This window comes from Microplitis demolitor, chromosome 8 (assembly GCF_026212275.2).
Source record: "Microplitis demolitor isolate Queensland-Clemson2020A chromosome 8, iyMicDemo2.1a, whole genome shotgun sequence".
Classification (NCBI taxonomy): Eukaryota; Metazoa; Arthropoda; class Insecta; order Hymenoptera; family Braconidae; genus Microplitis; species Microplitis demolitor.
This window is the reverse complement of record NC_068552.1, coordinates 19,901,698-19,929,039: the sequence shown is the minus strand read 5'-3', so window position 1 is coordinate 19,929,039 and position 27,342 is coordinate 19,901,698. Positions and strand designations below refer to the sequence as shown.

At 32.2% G+C, this 27,342-nt stretch overlaps 1 protein-coding gene across 2 annotated transcripts in view; it reads right to left on the bottom strand.

The window, feature by feature from the left end:
- Positions 1-27,341, bottom strand: part of LOC103576741 (prolyl 4-hydroxylase subunit alpha-1) — a 73,355-nt gene extending 46,014 nt beyond the window's left edge. The window contains exon 1 of one of the 2 annotated variants that reach the window (XM_014443243.2): positions 27,252-27,341. The gene's annotated coding sequence lies outside the window, so the exon portion shown is untranslated. Of the gene's footprint in view, positions 1-10,334; positions 10,733-27,251 lie in introns of those variants that run through there. The other variant, XM_008557105.2, reaches the window with a different exon arrangement.
- Position 27,342: the final 1 nt, after the last annotated feature.

Genomic DNA, 27,342 nt, shown 5'->3' with positions numbered 1-27,342 from the left:
CCAAATCCACAGTTTAAATGGATCACTATTTATTTTTTATCGTCCTAGTTTTTGTTAATTATTTAACGTCTAGAGGGAAAATTGCGGTACTGCCATCAGTGCGTCGGTTAATTTTTTCTTTTAAAACTTATCCTGGCATACAATTTTGTTAAATAGTTAATTAATGTAAAGATAAATTTCTTAAGCTAAAAGTAATTAATTATTCAATAATACATTGAGTCGGCACAAGTAGATTTTATGGGTAAAAAATATTAAATTGCTACTTGAAAATTGACATTAAATTTTTTAAATTATTTACAAGTGATTTGACCGACTAATTGGATTAATTAATTTAAAACTCATGATTATTATTTTGTTTAAATATTAAAATTAATGCCGCAGAAAGTTATTTATTAATTTATCAACTTTTGTTATAGCGTCATGTAATTTATAATAATGTCCAATTAATATAGATATACAATCTTTTCAGTTACATAAATTTTAATTACTGAGTTTAATGTGTTCCATCTATTTATTGCTCAAAACGTGTAGTATATAAATATAAATTAGTTATTTAATTAAATTTATAAAATAAATTTAATTAATAAATTCTACTTAGTGACGTATATTCCTTCATAAAATACTAATATTAATTTATTTCGAGCTGTAAGATGGACCCTGGAGTCCCCAAAGGTCCACCGAGGTAGCAGTTTACGGTAAATGAACGCGCACCTTTGTCAATTCCAAGTGCGGTTCGAATCCAGAAGACAAAAGAATGTCCTTTTTGTTAAATAAACAATTCAAATTAATGCTTATAGGCTAATTTTTGACATAATAAGGTACCAACATGTTGACAAAACGATCACCGAAAAAATATCTATTTAAAAGACAACGCAAGTGATGACAAAAAGTAAATTACAAATAGTGGTAAAATAAATGACTTTTTAATTGACATAAGACAGAAAAAACAACACCAATTTTCTGTCTCCGGAACTAAAATTTGCATGTCAAATTTACATCAAATAGAGTGACTTTGACAGAAAAAAATTTGTCTTATTTTTTTAAAAAACATCTTTAAACATCTTAAAATTGTCTCTGCTACTTGGGATTATTTTCACAAGTGATTTTGAAATGTTTGAAAAATAAAATTTTCAAGTCACCCCATATTGCCCCTACTCTATATAAACTTTGATTTTTTAAAATTTACCAAACAAATTAATGCAGTGTAATTTACAAAACAATAAAAATTCCGGCTGATTAACGAAATGGTCAATTGCGTAAATATTAATCTAGTCTGAAATGGAAATCTCGTTGGTCGGATGGTTAAGACCATTGAACGAGCTTTTAACGCGTTTATATATGTATAGAGAGGGGGTGGGGGAAAACGGTTACAGGTATTCTATAGCACTATATACCTGCGCTTCACTGAAAACGCTCCTTTCTACTAAAAAATAAAAAAAAGCTGTAACCCACTTGAGCACGCATAATGGAGCATATGATTCGTCGGCATGGATTATATTATACAACGAGAAGAGATACCATAATAATCGCATTAACGAGATTGAACAAGTGGGCAATTCTATCGAGATAAAATTTAAGCTTTTCGACCGCACTTTAATGTCTTTCCCTTAACACAATTCTCTTCTACTTGTATCTTTATTTATTTTTTTTTTTTTTTTTTTTTTTTTTTTTTTTTTTTTATTTCGTTTTACTTTTTCATTTTCTCCATCTGTCGCGGGCGATTATACGCCAGACAGTCGAGGGGTTTATCGCAATCCCAGGAAGAGCTGGGCGAGATAATTCGTCGTGAATTACGTTAAGCTTTTAGAAAGACAATCATATTTTCGAGGATCATGTAGGGACATAAATACTCGACAATTATTCGTTCTCATATATTAGGTAATTCATTACTTTTAAATCTGTACCTTTTACGAGTTAAATCAATACCAAAATATCAAATCTATTGATATTTATGTCATTTTTTAAATTCATATATGTCGTTTTTTATTTTAATTTACTGTGGACTGAAGCTATTTGGCAATTAAAATTTACTTAATTATCGAAATAATGAAGTGAATATTCAGAGAAACAAAAATAAAAAAATCGCTTTTAGCGAATATTAAAAAAAATTTTTTTAAATTTTAAATAAAATTAATAATTTATAAAATGCATTAATGGAATTTGAATACTTAAATTATAATATCATATAATATTAATATATATTTAAAAGATTTATATCCTGAATGTAAAATTTCTTGCAATTAAAATAGTCACTTTTGACATTTTTATAAATTATTCAAAGACTAACGTCACAGTTCTGAAAATAAATTTCATAAATTTTGACGTAAAATGAAGATTTACATTTTCAATTCACAAAAATAGACTATCAATTAAATTTAATTGCAGGTTATTCAGTATTAATTTATACTTTGTTGGGTAAAGACTAATTGTGTACATACTAAATAAAACAAAAGCCACTTATAAAAACTAACAGCTTAATAAGTTCTTGAAACAACCACGTCAACAAAGTATTCAAGAAAGGAAAAACTTTTTTTAAATTACCAATTATTTAAATTGATTTAAATTTAATAAGCTAAAAATAAATTTTATACTCCTATTCAAACAATAATAAAATAAACGGGATTAAAATTGAGCGGAGCGCAAAAAAAAAAAATATTTTAAAATTTATTATTATTATCGTGAAATGAAAAAATAAATAAATTATGGCGAAATTGATTGTTTCTAGTCTAGAGGACATTGTGACTATTTCACCCTCGTCGCATGATTGTCATAAAATCAAGGTCCCTAGGATTTGGACCCCAGTCTTACTCTGGTTTGAGTTAAAACGCGCGCGAATGCTCTGTCTAGCAAGTCTCCAACCCTCCTTCATTCTCTATATACTTATGCACCCTCATCATCACCAGCACCGTTACCATCATCGAAACCGTACAGTAGAAAGGACATATACATATATATATATGTATATGTGTAAAGTAGTGCAGAATCTACGGGTTACAAGCAGTAGAATAGTAGAGTAGGGTGCGAAGCCTAAAAAGGATCACGACGGGGTTGCGAGACAGACAGAAAGATAGACAGGGGAATGAAGTAAAACGTCGGACGAGAACGCGAACGGAAGACATAATGGACCAGAGAGTTGAGGGTTAAGCTGTAGAGAAAGAGAGGAAGAAATGAAGAAAGAAGAAAACAAGATACACATATATACAAGCACTCTTTTATTCTCTTGTCCACACGTACATCTAGCAAACCGTAATATATGTACTCATATCTCCCGCGTTTCTTTACCCCTACTAAATAACAACACCATCCCTTTTAAATTTTAAAGAAATATATAACTATATGTACATGTATATTTAACTACACAGACGATTTCGATATTTCTCTCGTACACAATACCTCTCATTTGCATTTCCCAGCGAACGGAGGAGGAGGTGGGTTATATTGCGAGGCATTGCGGAGAACGTGAACCACGAGGAAATAAGAGAGCAGATAGTATAAAAGAGGCCTCGGGTTTTGGTAGTGCGGTACAAATTGCGAGAATTATGGAGATTTCGGTGTGCACTAGCTGGCTAGTATCCTGGCCGGGTCGGGCCGCACCGGGTGGTGGATGTGCTTTACTTGCTCTATGCTCTGTCTAGCTGGATAGCTGGCTAGCTGGATAGCTGGCTAACGACTACCTCGACGAATCGTTGGAATTTCGAGTGCCCGGAAGTGCATATATCCTACAGGCATTTATATACTGCTTATGTAGACAAAATCCAATGACTATGACTATTACCCTCACTATCACTATGACTGTTCGTATGTGTACTGCTAAAATAGTCAACTTTACTTTATTTTTACCTTTTATACTCCACATTCTCTCTTCCTTACACATTATCCGCTCTTTACATCATCTCTCTCTTTTAAAAATAAAAATTTTTTTTTATATTTTTTTTATGCCGCCACTGCCACCGTCGTCGCTACTGCTGCCATTATTATTATTTTATTAACATTATTTTTCATCGCATCCAGACTCACACGCAATCAGAATAATTTATCTTGAAGCAGCCAGTCAAATCTCTGGCGAAATTCCCGAAGCGTATTTTCAAACCAAGTGTAACCCATAACAAAGAGATTATTTTTATTGTCCAGTAAATAAATGTTTTTTTCTCCTTATTACCACATATATATGGACATTATATTATATTTATTATTGCTGGCTTTATTTTTCTTTATTCCGACACACATATATGACTCAAATCACTTTGTTCATTTCCAGTCAGATATAACTAGCAAAAAATTTCATTAGCCGTATTTCCTCACAAAAGTATATCATTATTATTATTATTATCATTATTGTTTCATAGAGAGAGCTTTATATTATTTATTGTTCGCTTTTTTTGAGCTCAACAAAATTCTCGAGACTAAATTCATCAAATAACTTCACAGAGGAATTTCTAAAGCTTCATTGAATGCTAAAAAAGTTTCATATCTTTATTTGATATGCTGCTTGTTTTTGCCGGACTTCATATAGACACACATACATACATATATCTATACATATATATATATGCATCGCTCATCTCATTCGGAGCATCTCTCCGGAGACTTATACGCAATATCATGTATACCTCCCGCAGCAGCATATGGACCTGTTTCGTAGTATTGAATATTCAATGAGATCAAGGGTACTGAGGCCGAGCGACAGAGGATCCTGTTTTCAGGTTTATTTTTTATCAGGATATAAAAGTCCTCCCGAGAGACAAGAAATTGTAATTTCTGCAGGAGGAAATCTAGCACGGACAGGTCGCATTGACTGCTTGACTGAATCCCAGAGGAGTGACATCTGCCAGTAAGCTTGTGTAAATGTGACCTCAATCCTTGTCAATCATTTACGGGTTTACGCCAGATTTTATCGACATAATATTTAATAATATTTTTAGCCAATGCATTAGATAAATTTATTGATTACCATCAGTCGCTTACTTAAAACTTGCCCATTATGTGTCATTGCACTAAAAAACTACACCTACACTACACAGTCTCTACACTACAGCTATTCCGACAAAATACATATATGTCATCTCGTGATAACGCTCTACAATAAATCAAAAGTTTATTTTTTTAAAAATTTACTACTGAATAAAACTTTTTTAGAGCCAATTGCTGATCGATATTTTTATTATTCAGATAAAAAAGCAAATAAATAAATAATGGATTTTTTTTTATCGGTAATAAATTTAACAAAGCAACATGACAAGTGAAATGTATATATAATTGACACGAGTTAGAAGAGAGGTACATTAAGATGAGAATTAAAAAAAATCAAAGTTGTTGGTAGATCGGACATACGCGGAAACCAAGTCCGTCCCTCTAATGGGCGACATGGCACTGGCGCAGCTGTGGCCGCAAGTGTGATAAATGGTTTACGGGGGATGCAAACTCTATATATACGTATATAGTCTCTCTATATATTTATATATATATATACATATATATATATGGATGTATATAGTTGACGACGCGACGGTGAGCCGCGTCGCGGCGGCATTTCTCCCAGAGCGCCCTAGCCAACCCATGTCCGATATTCCTCGCAGATCATTCCTCTTGTATATCTATCGGTATATATGTATATACAGATCTCTATTTACATATACATATTTATCGCATACATTTGTAAGCCGAGCACTCATATATCCATATATATTTACATAAACATACATACGACGACGCAACTACTGTCGAGCATGTTTGATCGCTTTAACGACCGTCATAGATAATCCCCGTACGATTGCTGACGGACTGAAAAAGAAAAAATTTTCTACTCGTCCGTCCTCTGGTCTATCTTTGGCTCTTCCGGGTGTACTATAATCTCGGCCAGTAGATCTGATGCAGAGTAAATTTTATGGCCGTGATGCAAAAGCACCATCGAATATTCATTTGTCGATCCCGATCTTTTATGGTAATTGCTTTTAAAATATATTATTGCGTACTTGGCGTTATTTTTTATTCCTTTACAAATAAAATAAAATCAAATGAAATATAAAATAAATAACACTAAAAATCACTCTATCAGAGTACCTCTCAATGGAGCTTTTTCTGAAGGACATTTTTTTTAAAATCAAACATTCACACTTTTTATGCATTTTTTTATTGACGTTTTATCAAATAAAATCTCGATTAGCTTTATATACATAAATATATGTATATATATATATAAATATTTTTTTTTCTATAAAATATATTTTGAAAATTTATTCAAAAGGCTGCGAGCGTTATTTTTTTTTTAATAAACAGTATTAATTACTGACAATTTCAGTAAAAATAAATTATTAATTAACTGGTGAATTTTTGAAATTGCTAGCTTACTAGTGTTTTAATTTAACCCGTCAATTAATTAAACAAATAGTTGACTAGTTTATTTAAATTTTTAAACTTGCTATGGAAATATTTCCTCGACACAAAAAAAATTTCATGTCCAATAACATAATTCTTGCAAAGCAAATAACAAAGGTTAGAATTCCAACAATTCGGGAATAGTATCAACGTCGACGTCTTCTTAGTATCATGCCAGTAATATAACAAAGACTGTGACGGTTTTTGTTGTCAAAGTTTACTTCACCTTTTCTTACAACAAGATTCCTCAACAACTTGGCCCACAGGACAGATAATATATATTTCCAAGCATATATAATATCCGCAAAATATATATACATATATACATACATATGTATTCTCATTCGAATAGGACAGATATTCCACAATTGGTAAGTTTGTTTCTAAACAAAGTAACCTCTTACTCTCTGAAAGCATGACCTCTTGCTCTGTTTTATCTTCTATCTGGTATAGATATATAGTATTTAAAATATACCAACATCTACCATCAAGTATTCCCGCTCATACATGTCTATAGTTTAGCTCTTCTTACTCGTATCGTCTGTTACCATTTCCGCCTTCACTATTCCCGTTCATGTATACATCACTGAACGTTATCTTTCGCATCCCCTTTAACAATTTGCTCTCTCTGTACTTGGTCTTTTCCTATATACATATATACATAAATATACATATATACTAGTATAGTCTCTATCCGTATCACTTCTACTTGAAGGAACGCGTGGTGGAGACCAACGGATGCTACGAATTCCAGGACTCTTGGTATGGAGACGGAAGTAAAAGCACTGGCAGATACTGCTAACGCATGTATGGAGAAATGTCGCCGTACTTGTAGTCTTTATAGTCCTATTACTGTACACCTCGTAATGTATAACACATGTGGGATATATGGTTGTATAGAAAGTACGCTAAATAATGGAGGGAGCTGTGGTAGTGGTGAAATAATAGTGATAGTAGTTATAGCAGGTAGTAAAGAGGAAGAATGTTCTGGCGATTCCGGTGATGATGTGTAGGATATATGGAGCTACGTGAAATCCTATTAGACAATACACCTCATTGTGAGTCGACAAATCTCTGCTGACAGTGTGTATGTCATCTGATGCGATACTTTGGGTCTTAAGAGCTTTTAAAATCCATTTCAAGTGATGCAGAAAACGTTTAGAAAATTTTATCGCTTCAACGGGGATTTTTTTCTTTTTTTTTTTTTTAAATAAAATTCAAACAAATTTTTATACTAAAAAATTTTTCAGTAAATTCTGTTTATTGTTAAAAATTTTTGTCAGTTCAAATTTGCCGCGCAATTTCCCGAATAAAGAAATTTAAGCGAAAATAATAATAAATTTTTTCTCGCTCGAAAAATGGCTTGAATTAAGCAAAATTAGGCCTAAAAAAGACCAAATTTATTGGTCAATTTTCGGTCTGTTTACAGAGATAATCAAATTTTGGCGAAATTTCGGGCTTTTTTAATAAAATTATACGTTTTCGAGATGATTTCGGCTTTTGGACTAATTTTCGGTCATATATTTCTAACTAAATACTTCACTGTGAAAAATTCCCATTAAATTTTACTATGGGTGCATTGTAACCCCGGACCATAAGGAAACTGGCACAAAATTTACAAGTGTCCCATGGTCAACGGTATGCGCAGACGACACGATTGGGACCTATGCGCATACGTTTACTATGGTTCGGGGTTACAATGCACCCATAGTAAAATTTGTTGGAAATTTTTCAGTGTTGATATGCTTTTGATAAATATTACTAAAGGTGAAATATATTTTATTAATTAAATTCTATAGAGGCCGAAATAATTGTTTGTTTTATTTATTGTTATTTTTTAAAAGTCAGTTGACGGACAATTACTGGAAATCGCGAGGTAATTTTTTTAAAACAACAATTTTATTAACATGCAATTGTTTGGCTTTTTTGTATCCAATTACGCCGGGAATTTCCATAATATTTGTTTAGTGTAGTGATTAATTTATTTGTTTGAGATATTACATATCGTGTTTTGTACAAAATATATTATATTCATTATCGAATAATTTTGCTTACTGAGGCGATTTAATTATAGGTATTTTTTCATGTGTAATTAAATCCTTTGAAATGAATATAATTGACGGATAATAAAATCAATTTCTTTTCCGTTGGTATTAAATTCTATAAAATATAAATTATATGCAGAGGATCATGTTAATGAATAATTAATGGATTTTAATGGATAAATTTAACATCCTCTCGAGCGTTAAAAATTAAAAATATTCAAAAATATCCAGTATAAAAATTACCTAGCAATTATTTTATATTTACAGTCTAAATTAAAATGAATAGAGCAAGAATTTGAAATATAAATTTAATAATAATAATAAATAATGCTGGCATACTTAATCAGGATGTGCAAAAAATTGACAATGTAATAGGATGCAATTAATATAATAGAATAATATTTTTAATAATGAAAATAAAATAAAAAAAAAAAAAAGTGTTCGCAGAGCGTGAATATTCACATAATATAATTGATAACGCGATATAAATGTAACTCATCTACTCCGGAAACCCGAGCAGTCATCAGATTCAGATATTTTATATTTATATTTTAACTATTATTTCTTACTCATGATTCCCCATTTCCACGCCCTCTTTGTCTTGCTCATTTTATCTCGTGTGTCAAGAGATCATCGGTTGTTGTCGACCCGTACACTATACTCCTACTCATCTGCCGTACTGTATATATGTAGAAATATTTATATACTTATATATACATATATATAAGTATTTGTGTATCGAGGTCGACGTGCCGGCCACGTGGTGGTGTCGCCGCTGTACGGAGCAGCAAACTTGAACGTACGGTATCCGAGCCAAATAGAAGAGCCATCGAAATAAGAATTCCATAATAATAATAATAATAATAATCAATAACAATAATAGTATTGAATAAATATTAATATTTTTTTAAATATCAAATTTCAAAAATAATTTAATAAATTAAAAATATCAGATTCCCATATCACCTATGTATATATTTCACATACATATTTTTAAAAAATAAAATCAATTTATAAGGATAAATTATAACGCTCGCATTAATAAAGTAAGTTCAACGTCCTCATAATTTGTCACGTGGGTGTTACGAGATGCATTATTAGCTCTCGTTGATCTCGAATCATAATGTGAAGGAAAAAAAATAAAATTATATAAATAGTTGAGTGGATTTGTTAGATTATATGAGAAAGAGGGACAGTATCGATTGCAATCGACAGAAGTTGGTTGTTTTAAGTGCAAGAGCTTCGATAAATATTTAAAATGTCAATGTAGAATTTGCCGAGTAGAGCCAACGGTGAATCCAGTGAGTAAGTGGGTCTCTGTAACAACGAGGAAATAGAATGACTCTCTACTGCACTCACAAGTCATACAAGCACGCGATTCAGGAGAAGAGGCTAAAAGAGTTTTCAGTTCAGGCAGGTCATAACGATTAATTGCATTATATGAATTTACTATACTTTGCTCACATCACATCACATCACATCACATTAGATCCCGAGTGTGGGTGTGTGGTGGATCTATGAGAGTGTGCGGTAATGTGCGAACCATAGTACCAGAGTACAAGAGAAAATAATAATAATATATATATATATATAAGTAAAGAGTAAAGTGCTCTTTCTAGCATATACACTCATCTGTATTGCTACTATGCTCTTTCATTTACTTTGCTCCTATCCCAGCGAACTGGCTGCCACGTTTCTTTATCGTGACGTAATTCCTCTACTCTGAGGACCGCATCACGCCTGCCAGACGCACTACGGACACGAGTTTTAGGTTTGTATGCACAGTGGGGATCAAACATACTGTATTAAAGCGCTTTTTTAATTTTAACTCCATAATTAATCATTTTTTTTTTTTTAATTAAAATTTATCAAAGGAAAAAATAAAAATTTTGCTTAAGATTATTTATGACTCACCGATAATTCTGGAAAGTCCAAAATAATTGAACACTAAATTTATGCACTATAACTTTTTTTATCCACAGACTTTTATAAATTTAAAAATTAACGTTATGTTTTTATGAGATTTATGGTGTATTGATAATAACAAGTATTGAATATCGATAATAGGAAAAAGTTATGTCAGGATCAGGTGTGAGGATGTAAGGTAATGGAGAAAAAACGTGGGTGTTTGACAGCTGATGTAGCGCGCACGAGATGGGAGCGTTAGATAAACAACCGGCACAGATGACCCAATCTACACGCCACGACGTTTCGCGGCAGACTGAAAGCGTTAGGACGACGTACGGACCCCCCTTGGTGATACCGCGGCAACACAGAGTTGAGGAGTGTGGTGATGCGCGCCAGCACGCTGCTAGCTGCTACTCTGATGCTAAATGCTGCTGCAACTAAGCTAGCATAACGTAGCGTGCTAGCCGGATGCGTGGGCATCACAATCGCGCATACCTCTCCCCTCTTTCTTTATTTTTATGTTTTTAACAAATATATTACATAGTATTATCATTAAAAAATTTCTGATCCATACTCTATTTATTTCAATTTTTACACCCGGTTTATCCTATTCGAGTAATGGATAATAAAATTTTTAATGATTTCATTTAGAGTTTTATATTTTAATGTTTAATAAAACATGGTAGAGATTGTGAATTATAAATTTTATAGGATTAGAAGAAGAATAATTTTTTTTTCAACCAGGATATCAGAGATAAAAATTAAATTTGAAATCCGTCTTTTAAAAAATGCCGCCAAAAAAATTTCGGCCACTTGTTCCACAGTAAAATGTACACGGAGTGAATTTTTTGATAAAATTGGAGTAAACTTGGGCCAAATATAGAAAGAATGAAAACTGGATCCTTTTGTTTTTACTAAAATTGATAATGATAAAATTTTTCAAAATCCTGAAACGATGTTTTAAGTTTAATTTATGTAATCAGTAAACATACTCTTTTATTTAATGAAAATAATATTAGGTACTCGAAAAACTGGGATTAATTGCTTCATTATCATAATGTATTTTTAGTCATTATTATTGTTATTATTTTGATAATTAAAATCAATTCATGTTTACTTGATTGTTGACCCATACATTCAATCAACTATTGACCCAAATGCTCACCTGACTATTAATAAATTCAAATAAAAATAATAACATAAATGAATAAATTGATACAATTATAATTTAAAAGCAATATTTGGTGAACTGGAAAAATCATTTTGAAAAACATGGAACGAAAAAAAATGTAAGAACTGTCCTGATCGGCTAATGACAGCATCAAAATTTTGACAATTTACAGAATAATATATATACATTATAATATATATAAGAAAAGTTAGATGCGCGAAACATGAATTCTGAGTAAAAAGTAAAAATTTGCATGAGGTGAAACGAATAATAAAAGAGTGTCTCATGAGAAGTTATACATCATGTCAGATCTCACATAATAAAATTCAAAACGCAGTGAATCCCAAAAGGAATGACGTCGCTGTACAGTTTTGCCGGGCGGGATACTGCTTGACGACAGTTGAAATTGATTCGAGCTGTCGTTGATACGGGACAGAGATCCAAGGAGAGATGAATTCTTGAAGAGGGAGCTTTCCCGGTTTCCTATATATCCAATTCTACAGTTTGGACTCAACATTCTTCCCTCTCTCTCTAACTCCTAAGAACACCATCAGGATTCTCATCCTCACCCAGCTACTGTTCAACCAAATTCCCTTTATGCTATATCTACTTTTAGTTTCGCTCGTAGAGGGCTCAAGGAAAAGCATGCCACAATTTATTCTCTCCTTTAACCCCAACTCTCATCACTCTCCATCGCGCCATCTTCATCCCATTCTACTCCACACTTGCTTAAATTTCAAATCACAAATTCAATGGCTGACAATTTTTTACCCTCATTCAAGTCCTCCTATTTTCTTCCTCGTCACCTATATACACACAATCCATTACCCACAATCTATTGTTGAAATATTTTCCAAAAATAATAACAAAAAACAAAAATACATTTGCAAAGTAAACTTTGTCCATATTTTTTGTTTTCAATACAAAACTTTTTAAAATTTCTATTTCACATTGTATGCAGAAAAAAAGTTGCCTTTTATACAGGAAAAATGACAGAGAAGTGCACACATATCTGTATGGATTGAATAAAAATTGACAAGTTGTTTAAGAAAGTGTCTCTTTACAAAAGACACCTTCACTCTTGTTTTTTTGGTTTAGCTCGTCTACAGTCTATCCACTGGGAGAATAAATCTATAAATAAAAAAAAAAACTATAACTAAAACGAAAAGGAAAAAGGAAATATATAAAATAAATAAAACGTCACAGTCTGGGTTTGCCTTAAGAAGAATACCAAGAAGAACAAGTTCGCCCGGTCGGAAAGTTTTATCGTTTTTTTTTTCGCAGCTCGATAAGTCCGACGCGCTACGCGTTGACTTTCCTCCTTTACTTTATATTTCTTATGTACGCCCTACACCCTACACCCTTTTTATTTCACTTTATTTTATCCAAGAGTGTATATAAGAGCTTGCGAGCGTAGTTGCCGTAGTTGGTGTTGAGCTTTTTGGCCCCTTGAGAGACAAAGTACTCGGCTGCCACTGCTACTGTTGATAATGCTGATAGTGATGCTGATGCTGATGCTGGGACTAGAACTGGGACTGGGACTAGCTGTACTTTACTACTCCAGGATTTTAAAGCTAAACTCTTTTGGCGGGCCGCAAAAGGCATGTTTGGCGCGCACTATCGAGATGAAAGCGGCTTGCGCTCATAAACAATGAATTCAAGAGGGGGCTAAGAGCGGCAGAGGTGAAAGAGAAGGCTCGGGGTAGTGAATTGCCCGAGGGATGATGGAACTGACGCGGGATTAGCTGCGACGTTGCCTGTGATGCGGATTCTGGTGCCGCTGGGGCCAACATCATCCCCCTTGTGTGCCCTTGTGTTGTGTGGGTGCACATATATATAGATGTCTCGTCTCGTTTCGCACTGTGCGTATGTTCAATGCCGATATAAAATTGCTAGTTGACCAACAAAGCGTGTTGTCGCTGAGGCATTGTTCAAAATATGCAATAGATAAATTGCCATCTAACAGGATATATTCATATATATATTTTTTAACATATATAGAGATACTGACGTAGATGGATAGAGGCGACGCAATTTTAAAGTATAGATTCATACCTTTTTTTTCATGCTTGGACATCGTTGATTGTATCTTTGAAAAGGGTAGGTGTGTTGGTAAAAAAAATCCATTTATAAAGTTTCTTTGAAGTTTTTAAAATATTGCGCGCGTTTAGTAAATTGCCTGATTGTATATTTTATTGAAGCCTCTATAAATAAAAAAAATATATATCTATACAAACAACATATTTTTTATTTAGCTATTGAATTGTTTGAAAAAGTTGTTTCACCAAAAATATAATTCGTTTTTTTTCAAAAGTGAATTCACGGTTATTTATTCTATATAGGGGTGGAAAAAGTTTGTAAATAATTTTTCTTGGCTAGTCTTGATGATTTTTAATAGGCCAATCTAAGAAAAATAATTAAATAAAAATTTTTTAAGTGAAGACAAAAATCGGGTTATAAATTGACCCTCGAGGCCAGATTTTTCTATGCATTGAATCTGTATTTTCTAGGGAGCTCCAGACGAAGTCTTCTGAATTAGCCCTGGCGCATAAGAGTCGGCGTCGAATGACACTTCAATGATCAAAATCGATTCATCCATTCAAGAGTTATAGATATTCACATACGTACGTACACACATAGATTCACTCGGCCATAATCGTGAAATTAGTCAGGATAGCTTCCTGGAACCTTAAAACGTGAAACTCGAAAATTTTAAATTTTTTTAGCGGGAAGTTAAAAAAGTAAATAAAAACAGGTAACTATGTGAAGATTATATATAAAAGTAATTTTAACGACATTGTTATGGCTAAATTAAAAGAGATTTTTTTTCAAAGAGCCCTCAAGACGGCTGCTCATTAATTGCGGTATTATGCTGCTAGCAAAGAAGACATCACTGAGAAAACTCCTGAGCAGTCAAGCCACACAATAAAAAAACAAAAAAATATCATTATGAGCATAAAGATGAGAGACTAAATGTACCAGCAAAGTAAATAGACATGATTTTAAAAATAATAATAATAATAATAATAGTTAAGTACATAAGATAAAGTGAAGCACATTAGTCTTGAAAAGCATAAAATAAATAACGAAATATAAAATCAGTTTCTTTACAAGATGTTGAGGAAACAAAAAATAAAATATAAACGTAATCAAAATGATGCTCTAATAAGAGGGAGTGTGACGTGTATTGTTGCAGCTTTGGTAGATAGTCTCATGGTTTTTAGTAACTATCACCGCCACAAAATATTTTTTCTTCCAGCTCTCTGCACTGCACTTTTATTTCGCTGTATATATTTATATATAGATATATATGTATATTAAAAAATGGTAGAGAGTACTCCCTTTTCCTTCCGTGATTAACGCCAGACCGCGTGCTGTCGTCGCGAATGAATCCCCGTGCTTTTCCGGAAATGAAGTGCGTCCGCGCGCGCACCCTTTTTTTTTTTACTTTTCCCGCCGCGGGTCCACACGACAGAAGACTATTCTCAACTGTCATGAGAAGAGAGACTATCCAATGTCGTGTTACGTTTAACGTGTGTGCATTTGAGGCCGAGAACCCTCGCAATACTAGTACCTCTACTCATTATTTTATTTTTCACTCTGCCTCTGAATAACTTTTGCGCATTTTTTTTTATTATTAAGTATAAGTAAAAATAACTTTTATTTATAATTTACTCAATGCAACGCCGCCGGAATATTTAATGTAATAAAAACTCAAACGATTTTTTTTTTATTTTATTATTTCAATAAAAATCCATCAAGTAAAATTAGATTTAAATTGAATTTTAATAAATTAAATAAAATTATCGAATGCATAGGAAAATAATAAAATTATTTTGAAATATTTTTTTCAGCGCTAAAATTTAATTTAAAAACTGACAGTAAAATCTATACGTAATAAAAATTAATGCTATTAAATTTGAAAGCTATTAAATATTTGTTATTTTTTATATTTATTTATTTATACTGTTGTTTTAAAATTTTTAATAATTAATAATAATAATAATAATAATAATAATAAAAAATAATAAGAATTAAAATGAATAATTGGTATTCATAAGAGGGGTTAAAAAGCAGCAAATTTAATTCCACAACATCTGCATACTGGAAACAAGCGGATGGGTTCAATAAAACTTTCATCCTCAAAAGCGCCAAGAGGGAAAACCGCTCACGAGACCGAGCAACTGGACAGTGAGATTGTAAATTTTAAAAAACCCACAAGAAAGACAGAGCAAAGTTAGAAAATAAAAAACAATAAACCCCCGGAGTCAAAATAAAACTATTCTGTATTAAAATAAAAATATAACTAAAATTTGGCATCAGATAATTAAAAAGTGAGGATTAATAAAAGTCTAACCGGCTAATAACAACCAATAAACTCTAGTCAGCAGACTTGACCCAAGTTCCCTTTGCTCACTGAATTACTCATTGACCTGCACGACTGCTTTAAATGTTAATGTTGTTGTTGCTATTGCACACACTAGTACCGGTACTGTTACTGTTACTGTTGTTATTGTAACAGTTCTTGTTCTTGTTGTTGTTTCATCGTTTCTATAGAGTTCCTACGTAGTACCCGTTGTTCTCTGCGTTACACTCACAGACGCATCCGTTTTCCTTCCGTGATGAACGGGACGTCCGGCTACGCCACGACCACTACCGACGATTCATCCTCGGTATTTACCGCTGCCCAAACGAACGACAGCAGCCTGTGGCGAATTAACATAGTAGGTATAAACCCCCGGGACACGACACAATGCGAATATATTCTTTAATTATTGTTTATATATAAGTATACTTGCTAGTGCCCACGTAAATATATACATATATATTCATATAATAAAGAGCAAGATTACTACATACATCAAAAGTACGAAAAACGTTTTATTACCAAGATTATACTACCTCCGTGTGGTTTTAATGTGTTTGGATAGGTGCACAGTTGTCGGTAATTGCGCTAGTAGTTTATGCTAACAGAAAAAATTCAAAAAAAAAAAAATATATAATTTAAAAAAGTAATTTGGGTAAACTTTTCAATGTTTTTCACTGAAAGCCGGGAAGTTTAACATTTATATTTTTGTTGATTTATGTTTTTTAAGCTCAGCTATTTTGATGCTTCATAAGTTCAAAGTACCAATTATTGATAGTGTGGGTAACATGAAAAGATTTTTATTTTTCATCATTGAGTTAATATTGGAAATTTTTTTCCGCCTTTTTTTAATTACAAATTTATTTTATTGTAACAAATTGATGAATAATTACAAGTGGTTAAATGGAAGTCCAGAAACCCCAATCACTAATTTGTAATATTTAATGCTGACATACTGGTGTTATTAATTGAAATCTTCAACGCGCATGCGCTATAAATCAACGAAAAATGAATTAAAGTGAAAATTAATTAAATAAACGATAAAATAATGCAGAGTGTCAGTAATTGGTACTCGAATTAAATTTTTAAATGACATCTTTTTGTTTAAATTTAGGTTATTTAATTAATTTAAGGAAAGAACTGATAAAAGGTACAGATGAAGATGAGAATGCGAAATAAAGTGAAGGAAAACGGGTGAATTGTGTAAAGTTTGTAATACGCTATGTTGGTATATCTACAGAGAGAATAGTATAGGGGATGCTGTAGAATTGCGTTGAGGTTTTCTCCGAGTACCCTCAGGTTAGAGTAAACAGATAGATAAACAAGAGTGTTGTATGCGCGTGGTGAAGCCACGTGCTATTGCTCTTGTATATACTATTCCCACTCGTAATCAGATGCAACTTGGATGTATTCGATTACCGTATTCGGTAAACCCTCTCGCAACGTCAACCATCGATCAATCTATTCGCTCACAGTAACACAAGATTCCAGAAGCCAATTAACCTATTTCACATTCAAATAAACAAATCATTAATATTCGCTAAGTAATTTATTAATTATGATCTGCAGCACTTTATCAGTCTTCAGTCCCTTAATTCATTTATTGCCATCTAATCATTCACGACAAGAGCAATGAAAACCTTTAAATTATTCCTTTGGTGGGAAAAATTTTAAAGAAACTTTGGTTTGAAATGTAAGTTAACATTTAGTGAGCTACCGTTTGTCAGTATTTATTCTATTAATTTAACTTATTAAATATTAAACGTTTAATTACCAGTGACTTTAATTAGTGTATAATTAATGAGAATAAAGTTTTGATGTTAATTAAAAAAATAATAATTAAAATTGTTTTTAAATTACAATAATTAATGAAACAAAGTCAAACTTTTAGATTCATTTAAAAAATTAATAAATCATTTTTTTAATTGTTTTAATTTATGAAATAAAGTTTTATGTTAAATTAGCTAATTAAGGAAAAATCAGGATATTCATATGTATATATTTGTGATAATATATATATGAAAATTGCTGATTCGGTACAAATGGGAATTCCCGAGCTCTGTCAATGAGAAGTGGATGAGTTGAGAGTAGTATGGATGCTCAATATATATATACATATATATATATATAATAGGAAAATGTAGCAGAAGTAGCAGAAGCAGCAACGAGAGAACTAATGAGACTGACCACGTTGGAACGTTGAAAGCACGGATGATTCTACGGTGTACGAACAGAATAGTACATATATATATATATATATATATATATATATATATATATATATATATATATATATATATATATATATATATGATGGGTCGTAGCTCTACTGTCGCTGGTCTATAGTACTATAACTATTACTACTGTGTCATTTGAAGCACGTCCTAGATTTTCCATTGGTGCGTTGCGTTACGTCTCATCGTGACCTCTTCCTTGTTAGTAATGTGGTTTTGTGTGTGCATTCACTGTGCGACGAATACGACTGTCAATATTCGTGTGATTTATCACTTTGAGAGACATCGTGCACTACTTTGTACATGTATCTGTTGTCTGTGAAGTACCAGTTGTTGAGCCGTATTGATGTAGATAAAATACCCGAACCCAAACGGAAAATGTATCAACAAAATCCCAGCGGAAAAATATTACATTTCTGAAAAAAATTTCCGTCTTGAGAATCATTTTAAATTCAACGCAATATTTACCTTACAAACACAACATTATTTTATTTACATTATATATTTTATTATCGAATATTATTGTTGGGAGAATAATAAAGGAAAAGTGTCAGTAATGTGTCAGTGCTCGTGACGTTTTATATTTTCGATTACTCGAATCCTGAATTTCAAATTTCCCATGTTGCAATAAACATGTAAATTATATTTATGTTTTACACGGTTATTTGCTATTATTTATTTACTTGTCCCATTAGTACGTTCACTAACAGTCGGTTCTGTTATTGATAAATGTATCAGTTTGATGAACATTTATTGGAAATGTCCTATATAATATGTACATTTATATGCCAAATATTAGTTTGTATTACATTCGAAAATACACTCCATAATTATTTGACAAACCGGAAAATGATAATTACTCAATAATTAATTTCGATATAATTTTTAAAAAAAATTTAAACTTCGCGGGATTTTCGCTTTACTCATTTTATAATAAAAACACATACGAATCTATGTCACATATTTTTATGACCATAACAGATGCATTATTTCTCAACTGAAATCGAGGAATACTCAGAATGGTTGCGTTCTATTGACCTACAGATCGCTTTCATTTTACATAAAATTACTTCGCGAAAAAGTCTCACGATTCTCAACAAATTCGTAATAAATTTTTCATTAAAAAAAAAAAATTGCTAATGATCTGAGACAAGTTCTCATTATTTTGTTAACGAGCTGATGGAATAAATCTTATGATAAAAAATATATTCCAGCGAGATTTCATTGAGGTTTTTTCCATTACTATTCGTTTGATCTCGGGGATAAAAAAAAATGTTAAAAAGTGAGGGAACAAGTTAATTGGCACTAACGAGAAAATGTCATGGGCACACAGGAAAAATAAATACTTCTATACATTTTTTTTCGGGAACGTTAATTTTTTTTTTTTTTGTTTTTTATCAGACTAGTTTTATCGTCAGGCCTTTGAGAATCCTGTGCACAAGTTCTGGTTTGTAAACCAGAAAGAAGGACGAGGAAAAGTAATCAGCCAAGGATTCGTTGGTTTCCCTTTAATCTTGTGGCCAACCACGGAAATTTAAAGAAGCTTTTGGCTTGACGTTAAAGTGTGATAAATTATTTTGTTTATTTATATTTTTACTTAGCTGAAATATTTATTTATTTTTTACAATTTTAACATCAATTTACTTTTCAAGAGTGATGGATACTTAATAGAAGAAAAAGATAACAAATACTCGACTTGACAGTTATGTATCACAGTGACGATAAAATCAATCCACGTCAATTTAAATTATCATTTATTTTATAAAAATAAAATCTATTAACTTATCAGATTACTCTTTATTAAATAACAACTGGGTTTAAATAATTTTATAAGTGATGCACGCAATTTATCGAGGGTAAATTTATCGAGTTGATAGAAAAGAAAAAAAAATAAATTGTAGTAAAAAAAAAAAAAACTTAACCACGAAGAAGGTAAATGCGTTTCGAGGCGACACGGTGGGTGCTACTGGCCTGTGGAATTGACTGGCACGAGTCCAAGCTCTGATTGCTAAAGCGCGAGAGAATCGAAGTAGAAAGAGAGAAAGAAAGTGGAAGTAAAGAAAAAAAAATGTAACTCGTGATCGTGGAAATGCAAGCGGAAGAATAAAAATGAAGAAAGTTTTTGACAAATTGCAAAAATGAAAAATAATATAAAAAAATAAGATCAAGACGAACACAATATCGGGGAAAAAAAATAAAATTCATTCACGAGATAAATTTTTCGTTCAATTTTACACCAGGTTCTTATTCGAATAAATGTTTTTCCTTAATAAAAAAAAAGGCAAGAGGTGAAAATAAGAAATAAGAAAAAAGAGGATAATTTCCGTAAATGGAGCGGCATCAAATTGACCAACAAAACTCGATTGATGTATTATCTTTAATCTAGTAAGGCTCCTGACGCCTCTGGAGGCAACCGCTGTTACCACAAGTGGTTTCTTTGGTAACCGGAAATATAGCGAAACGTGTCTACACTTTGTTCCATAATGGCCTGTGCCAGAACAAGGAGCCTATTGACTGCGAAACAAAACACATAACTACATCAAAAAGGATAAGAGAGAGAGAATAGCAGTAGCTTCAGAAAAGATCTATAGCCAAGGGTGCTTGAATCCGCTTGAGGAGTTCATATCCTGCTGAGGAATTACCATATAATATATTATCCACCGGTTTCTCCAGACAGGATCTCGAACGAGGAATTAGTCGGCTTGAATAGATGAATGGCTGAGATAGTTCCTTAATGTCAGAGGATTCAAACATTCATATATTAACACTACACCTCCATAGTTAATTTTATTTCGCCGAAACAAATAAGTATGACTTTCCATCGAAATTCATGTTTACGACTTACAATCCCAGCTATTAGATTCTATCGTTTACATATAAGTCGATTCTATTTTTCAGCAATATTGTGAAAGTTTGTCCAACGCTAAGACCTTCGAACGCTTCTGGAGATGTATCTCATGCAATATAAAATAATAAAATAAATGAAATGGAAAATACTATACATATATATTGTCTATTGATAAATCAAATTTATGTCTTCGACTATACCGTTCATCTTTTTTTTTGTACTATATATAATTTATATAAATATATATATATATATATATATATATATATATATATATAGGTTTATGTTTCGCTGACTTGTGAGTTCACAACACGTCCCTGGTGTCACGGGCTTTGACTTTGTACGCGAGAGTAAAGCGAAAAGTCATACAGCAAGTCAGAAGAGAAGACTTGTTGGGCTGTCTTGTGTTGCCGTTGCTGGATGTGTCTCAACACCATACTACTCTGGCTTACAGTTCGCGCTTCTCTTTACCTCGTTAGCAGAAGAGAGATTTATTCGCAGCTTGTGTATAGTCGTTCGCTTGAGCCATCCTCGACTCTAGAGATGTTTCCACACTGCAAAAGGACTATGTAAGTAATGAAATTTGCACGTGTAAGAGACTATATATTTATCCATATACATATACATATATATCTACATACAAATAAATGTGTATACAATGCATAAGAAAAAAATACCTGTCAAGTTTTAGTGTGTGGTTATAAGCCAAGTTGTCACTGAAAGCAACTACATTCTCTGTATATCAATGAATAACTTCACAGTCTAAAAGTCGTATTGAGATGCGCGGATGCAAGTGAATGGCTGTTTTATAGACGGAATATATTTTTTAAAAAAAATATATATATATATATATGAATGACAAAAAATATTTACTAAAAGAAAAAAAAATTTTTATTAAACGGAAGTCTGGCAAAACTTCAAACGAACGTATTTGCGGATATGGAAAAAATATGAGGTTTAAATAAATATAAAGACAATACAAAATATATATGTACTGTATGTCCAGTTACAAAGTTGAAAGTAGTAAAGGTATTATTTGAACATGCGAAATCCTATTAGATGTTCTGTGTAACAGAATCGTTGTATTTTTTTTTTTTTTTTTTTTTTTTTTTTTTTTTGAATTTTATTCTGCGCCGAAAGCAAACCAGAATAATGGCACTCGCGAAAGTCATATGTACGATGAGCATATAGAGAACTTGGCGAAAACTAAACTGCGATATGGTGACAAAAGGACAACGATAACGTTGCAATATGAATCGAACGCGTATTGTCTCGTTTTATTATTATTATTATTGTTATTATTTTTTTTAGTTTCTTTACGTATAGATTTTTTGTCGGTGATTCTTTTTATTTTAACGTACGACTATTCAACATTTTGTTCTTCACAATTCGTACTCTCGTATTTTCAGAATATCGGTAGAGGAAAATATGCCACACGGGCTCGTGAAAATATTGCAGGCTTTACGAGAAATGCCGAGAAAAAAAGGCTTTAAAAAGAAGCTTGACGGAATGCATTGTTTTATTTATATTATATTTCGCTTTTCAACTGTGTGACAACATTTTCATCGAGAAATAGTTGTAAAGTTAAGTGTCATTCCTTTTGTTTTCATTTAATATACGAGCTTTCGCACTCACAAATATATACAGTTATACAAAAAGTATTTTTACAAGTTTTAATTATAAAAGTTGAATTTGATTTAAAGTTACATTTTATGTCTTATTCTTACTGCTTCTATAGAAAAAATTTCAATTTCAAGTATCTGCAATTACTTTTATTATTTTTATTCTTCACCTGCATTCTGTTATTTCCATTTATTTATTACCTCTTTTAAAGAAAAATGATTCAACTTCATTTTTTTACGACACACCAGCAAAAAAATTCCTTTGTGAAAAAAATAATTTTATTGACTCAATAAATTATTTGTTTTTTGACTGAACAATATTTTTGAATCACAATATGCTTCCATTTTTTTTTAATTACCCTTCCCTCAAAAACACAAATTTTTACATCAAGGCTTAAATTAAATTTTTCATTTCAAAAATCTAAAAACTTTCTTGCAAAAAAAATGTTTCTTGAAGTGTTCGATTTTCCAAACACCAAGATGACGAGTAAATTTTTTTTTCAGTAGATACAAACTCTTCTGAATGATAAAAATATTGAAACGTAAAGGAATAAAAATAAAATATATTTTAATGGTGAGAACACGCAATGGTTCAATTATAAAACACACAAACTCACTGGAATCTTTGTCGGTTCGTTAACATTTTGCTGATCACGCGCGTCCGTGATATCACATGGTTGATACCGTCGACTCCAATTTAGCATACACCGTAAAACATATATATATCTATATGTGCATGGATATAGAATAGGTCTTTCCTCGTCTTTCAGCAGCAAGGGCATACGTAAGCCTAGAAAACATATACCAGCATGCATGCTCATGCCTGACCAAGCGCGGGAGGCAAGCCCTCAACGCTGCGTCGGGGGAATACTTTATCGTGCATGAATAATGTATCCTACGAGCCGATAGCGTGTCCTGGCGTTTAGGCAGCCACGAATAAGCGATATTGAGCCAACGGGGGCTTTTCCAGAGTAGAGTACAGTAGTTGTTTTACTCGTACGTACAGCCAACACTCTGCAGAGACTGTGGACTACACACTAGCCTTCAACCATCACCGTACCAACTGTTCTCTACATCTACCACTAACTGCTGGTGAAGTATATACAGACTAGACGGGTACCAGAGTTTCTCTGTGCTGCACAACATCAGTTGGCTCTTGCTCTGCGGCCTTCCACCGATTTTACGGCTCGACTCATGACCCGCGGGATCAAAACGTCCGTCGCCATATTCCAGGCTGGCTGATGCTAAACCCATATCTACCTACTGCTCTTCTGTTATACGTTTTACTCTCATGTGTCTGCACTTAATGCTTTGTTCTCTGATGATACACAAAGCTCCCTGTAAACTCTCAGGTATTTTTAAAATACCCTTATCTCGTATCAAATGATAAAGCTGGACGGCAGGACGCAATAAATCATAAACAGAGAGACAGTCTACAGAAATGTGTTGAGACCAAAATGTTTCTTTGAACCATCATCAATTTGTCTCGTACACAATACCAGACATTTGTATTTCATTTAATTTTTTTTTTTTTTAAATATATTTTCAATTTGTGGATAAAAAAGTTTCGAGTAAGTGGAGAGACAAAGTAAAAAGAAAAGTGTCCATGAAAAATGAGAATCCAAGAATCTTTTAATTTTTTTTATTATAGAAGTTTGATTTCTCAGTGAAAAATCGTCGATGAGATTAATCGATATTTAAGAGTTTTTAAGTAAAAAGACTGAGAGTTGGTTTATTTTTCACAGCTATCCGGGTGATCTCAACTCCAGTCGGGTAATTACTAATTATCGATTGACAGAGATAGTTCTGGGATAACCGACGTCCCGTCGCCTTTCTCTGGCACCTACGGAATTCACGGACTTGGTATCCTCTAATTAGATTTTCTCATCCTCTTTATCCACCCCAACTCCGGTACATCTCCAGCTTCTGCTCTTCCGTTTCTCTATTGCAGCTTCTTGCCACCTTAAACTCTCTTAGAAGTCCACAACAACTACCGAAACTCCTGTACACATTCTCATTCGTTCAAGAGTCTTGATGCACCGCCGGACTGTTTAATTTTCACGCTCGTTGAATTTACCTACCGAGTTGTCTGCTGAATAAAAAACTTGAATTTTCAATCGCACTTTGTTTATTTTCCTTATCTTTCATCTGAGCAGACTCCAGTAAATAATTCATTATTTTACCCTGCGGCGTTTAATTACATTAAAAAAAAGTAATTAGTTTTATTGTTTCACTTCACATTACTTAATAGAACTAAGAATAATATAATAAAAGGATTACTATCCCCGTTTTTTTTTTTCTTATTTTCTAACCGCAAAAGAGAAATGGATGTATAAGGTCGCGTGTCTATTACCACCGCAATGTCTAACCTTTTTAAAATTACTCAGACTAAAAAGATCACCGATGACAAGATAAAAATTGCGCAACACTCGTACATCCCAGTACAAATATTGCTTAAAAGGTCATAACCGCAACGAGGATGCGATATATATGATATTTATGAACACACATTCTTGCTGAACGTGTTCGCTCAATAATTCAAAGGACTTTATTTATAAACAGCATGCATTTATGATCAACATTCAATGCTGCATTTATTTTTAATCCATTGATACTAGAAGTTGCGGATAAAACTCGAGAATATTGAAAATAAATCGATACTATGATTTAATTAAATTTATTACATCTTTATTGATCCTGTAATCCTCAAAACCGAATCGCTTATCAATTATTTTTAATTGAATGTTTGATTAAAAAAAAAAAAAAAAAAAAAAAAAAAAAAAAAAATGTTGAATTGTTAATCTAAACAATCGGATTCCGATAATATTTCATGTAAAACTTTTATGGTATTTCGTGTAAATTATTCAATTAGTAATTTTACGAGTAAATAAATAAATTTTTTGGTGGGTTATAAATAATATAGGAGAGAAAATAAATCGAGGGGAATTATTAAGGGAAAAAATGAAAAGAATTGAATAATAAAATTTAAAAAAAGTGAATAAATAAAATGAGATGAATAAAAAATTGTGAGAGTTAATTAGTGCAGTAGTGGAAATTCATTGAAAGTTTACAGTTAAAATTCCTCTTGAATAATGTTTGCAACGAGAGTACCTAGATGTATGCTAGAACAGATTCACTCTCTTTCACGTGAGTATTTGACTGTTTTTGTGAGCATACATGTATCTACTTCGGTGAGTTGAGATTCGCGTGAACAAGTCGCAAACTACATTATTCTCAATTTCTCAAATTCCCGAGTGTACGCCGCCGCACTCCTGCATCAAGTACGCCGAGAATGTCGTCTAAAATATATACAGCGTGTATACATGTATACATATATATGTTTTTTTACTTTTTCGTAAGCTCTTGTTTTTTAAAATTTTTTTAGTTATGCTTTTATTTCGCTAGCGTATTCCAGAGGAGACGCAACACTCGCGCGATAGAAAATAGTTGACATTTCTAGTAGAAAATTTTAAACAATGTTTACTACCTCTACAAATATTCCTACTCTGTTTATTTAGCTTTTTTTTTCATTGTTTACATGCAGTAAAAAATAATTTCCAATTAAATAATAAATTTTATTTAAAATTCGCTAAATATCTTTGAGTTGAAAATGAAAACTGACATGAAAAAGTTTAAAAAAAAATAAATGAAAATTAACTTTACGAAATAACTTTGAACATTTAGTCCAAGTTTTAATTTTTGACAGCTGGGAAGAAGATTAAAGTATTCATTTGTTAAAATATATATAAATCTTAGAGAAAAAAATGTATGCAGACATTAATATTTATGAATTTATCATGACGAAATGAATTACACACAATAGCCAAGTGTAAAAAATTTCGTAATTTAACACCTTGCAGACAAGCTCAAGTCATTTAATTATACAGAATACGCCTGTCTCTCAACTTTATTTTATTTTTGCAGATATTTGTCTGTTTTTTTTTTTTTTTTTTTTTTTTTTTTATATTTATTTTCAGAGGATTTACGTGCTGAAAATAGACGCGTTTCGGCTCATGAACATACACGCGTGTCTTGAATGAAATTCTTATGGGACTTTGGTGAACCTTTTACAAACGAATACCCGATGTGAAAACTTTTCATTCGCGTCGCGGGTCCGGTTGTCCGTGACTGGACAGCAACTCGGGCCATAGACCAATGCCACAAGAACTACTATGTGATGAGAAGAGAAGGCGGGGGAGGACAAGGACGAAGACGTGAGACCGGGGAATTTTATTCGATTCTCGCCTCCGAAACTCTCCAGGCGAACGATCGACCCACCGTGACTAGTTTTCAAAACTACCGCCCAAAGTTCCTCGTCTCATTTTATTTTTATTTATTTTATTTATTTACTCCATACGTATTTACTTTTTTCTCTCACTCACTATGAATAGCTCTTGAATTTAAACGCGAAAATTTTATCCATTTATAAATTTTATATAAAACTGCTCTCCAATGTTTTATTTTATTTTAAATTTCGATTCGCAAATATTCCTATCCTCATTTCAAATTTAAATTTTCGACTAGCACACACTAATTGATGTACATGTCTGAGTATCAAATAATAGCCGCGACACTTGATTTATCAAAAATAAATATATATAGACTCTCAGACACTAATTTTAAATAAATTATGATAATTTTAAGCACAGTATAAATATTAAAAAATATATTTAAAGACTCACCAATCAATATCTGCTGGCAGCTCCCAAGTAATTAAATAAAAATGAAATTGAAGAAGAGTTAAGTAGACGTATATAATTTAAATGTGTGCTC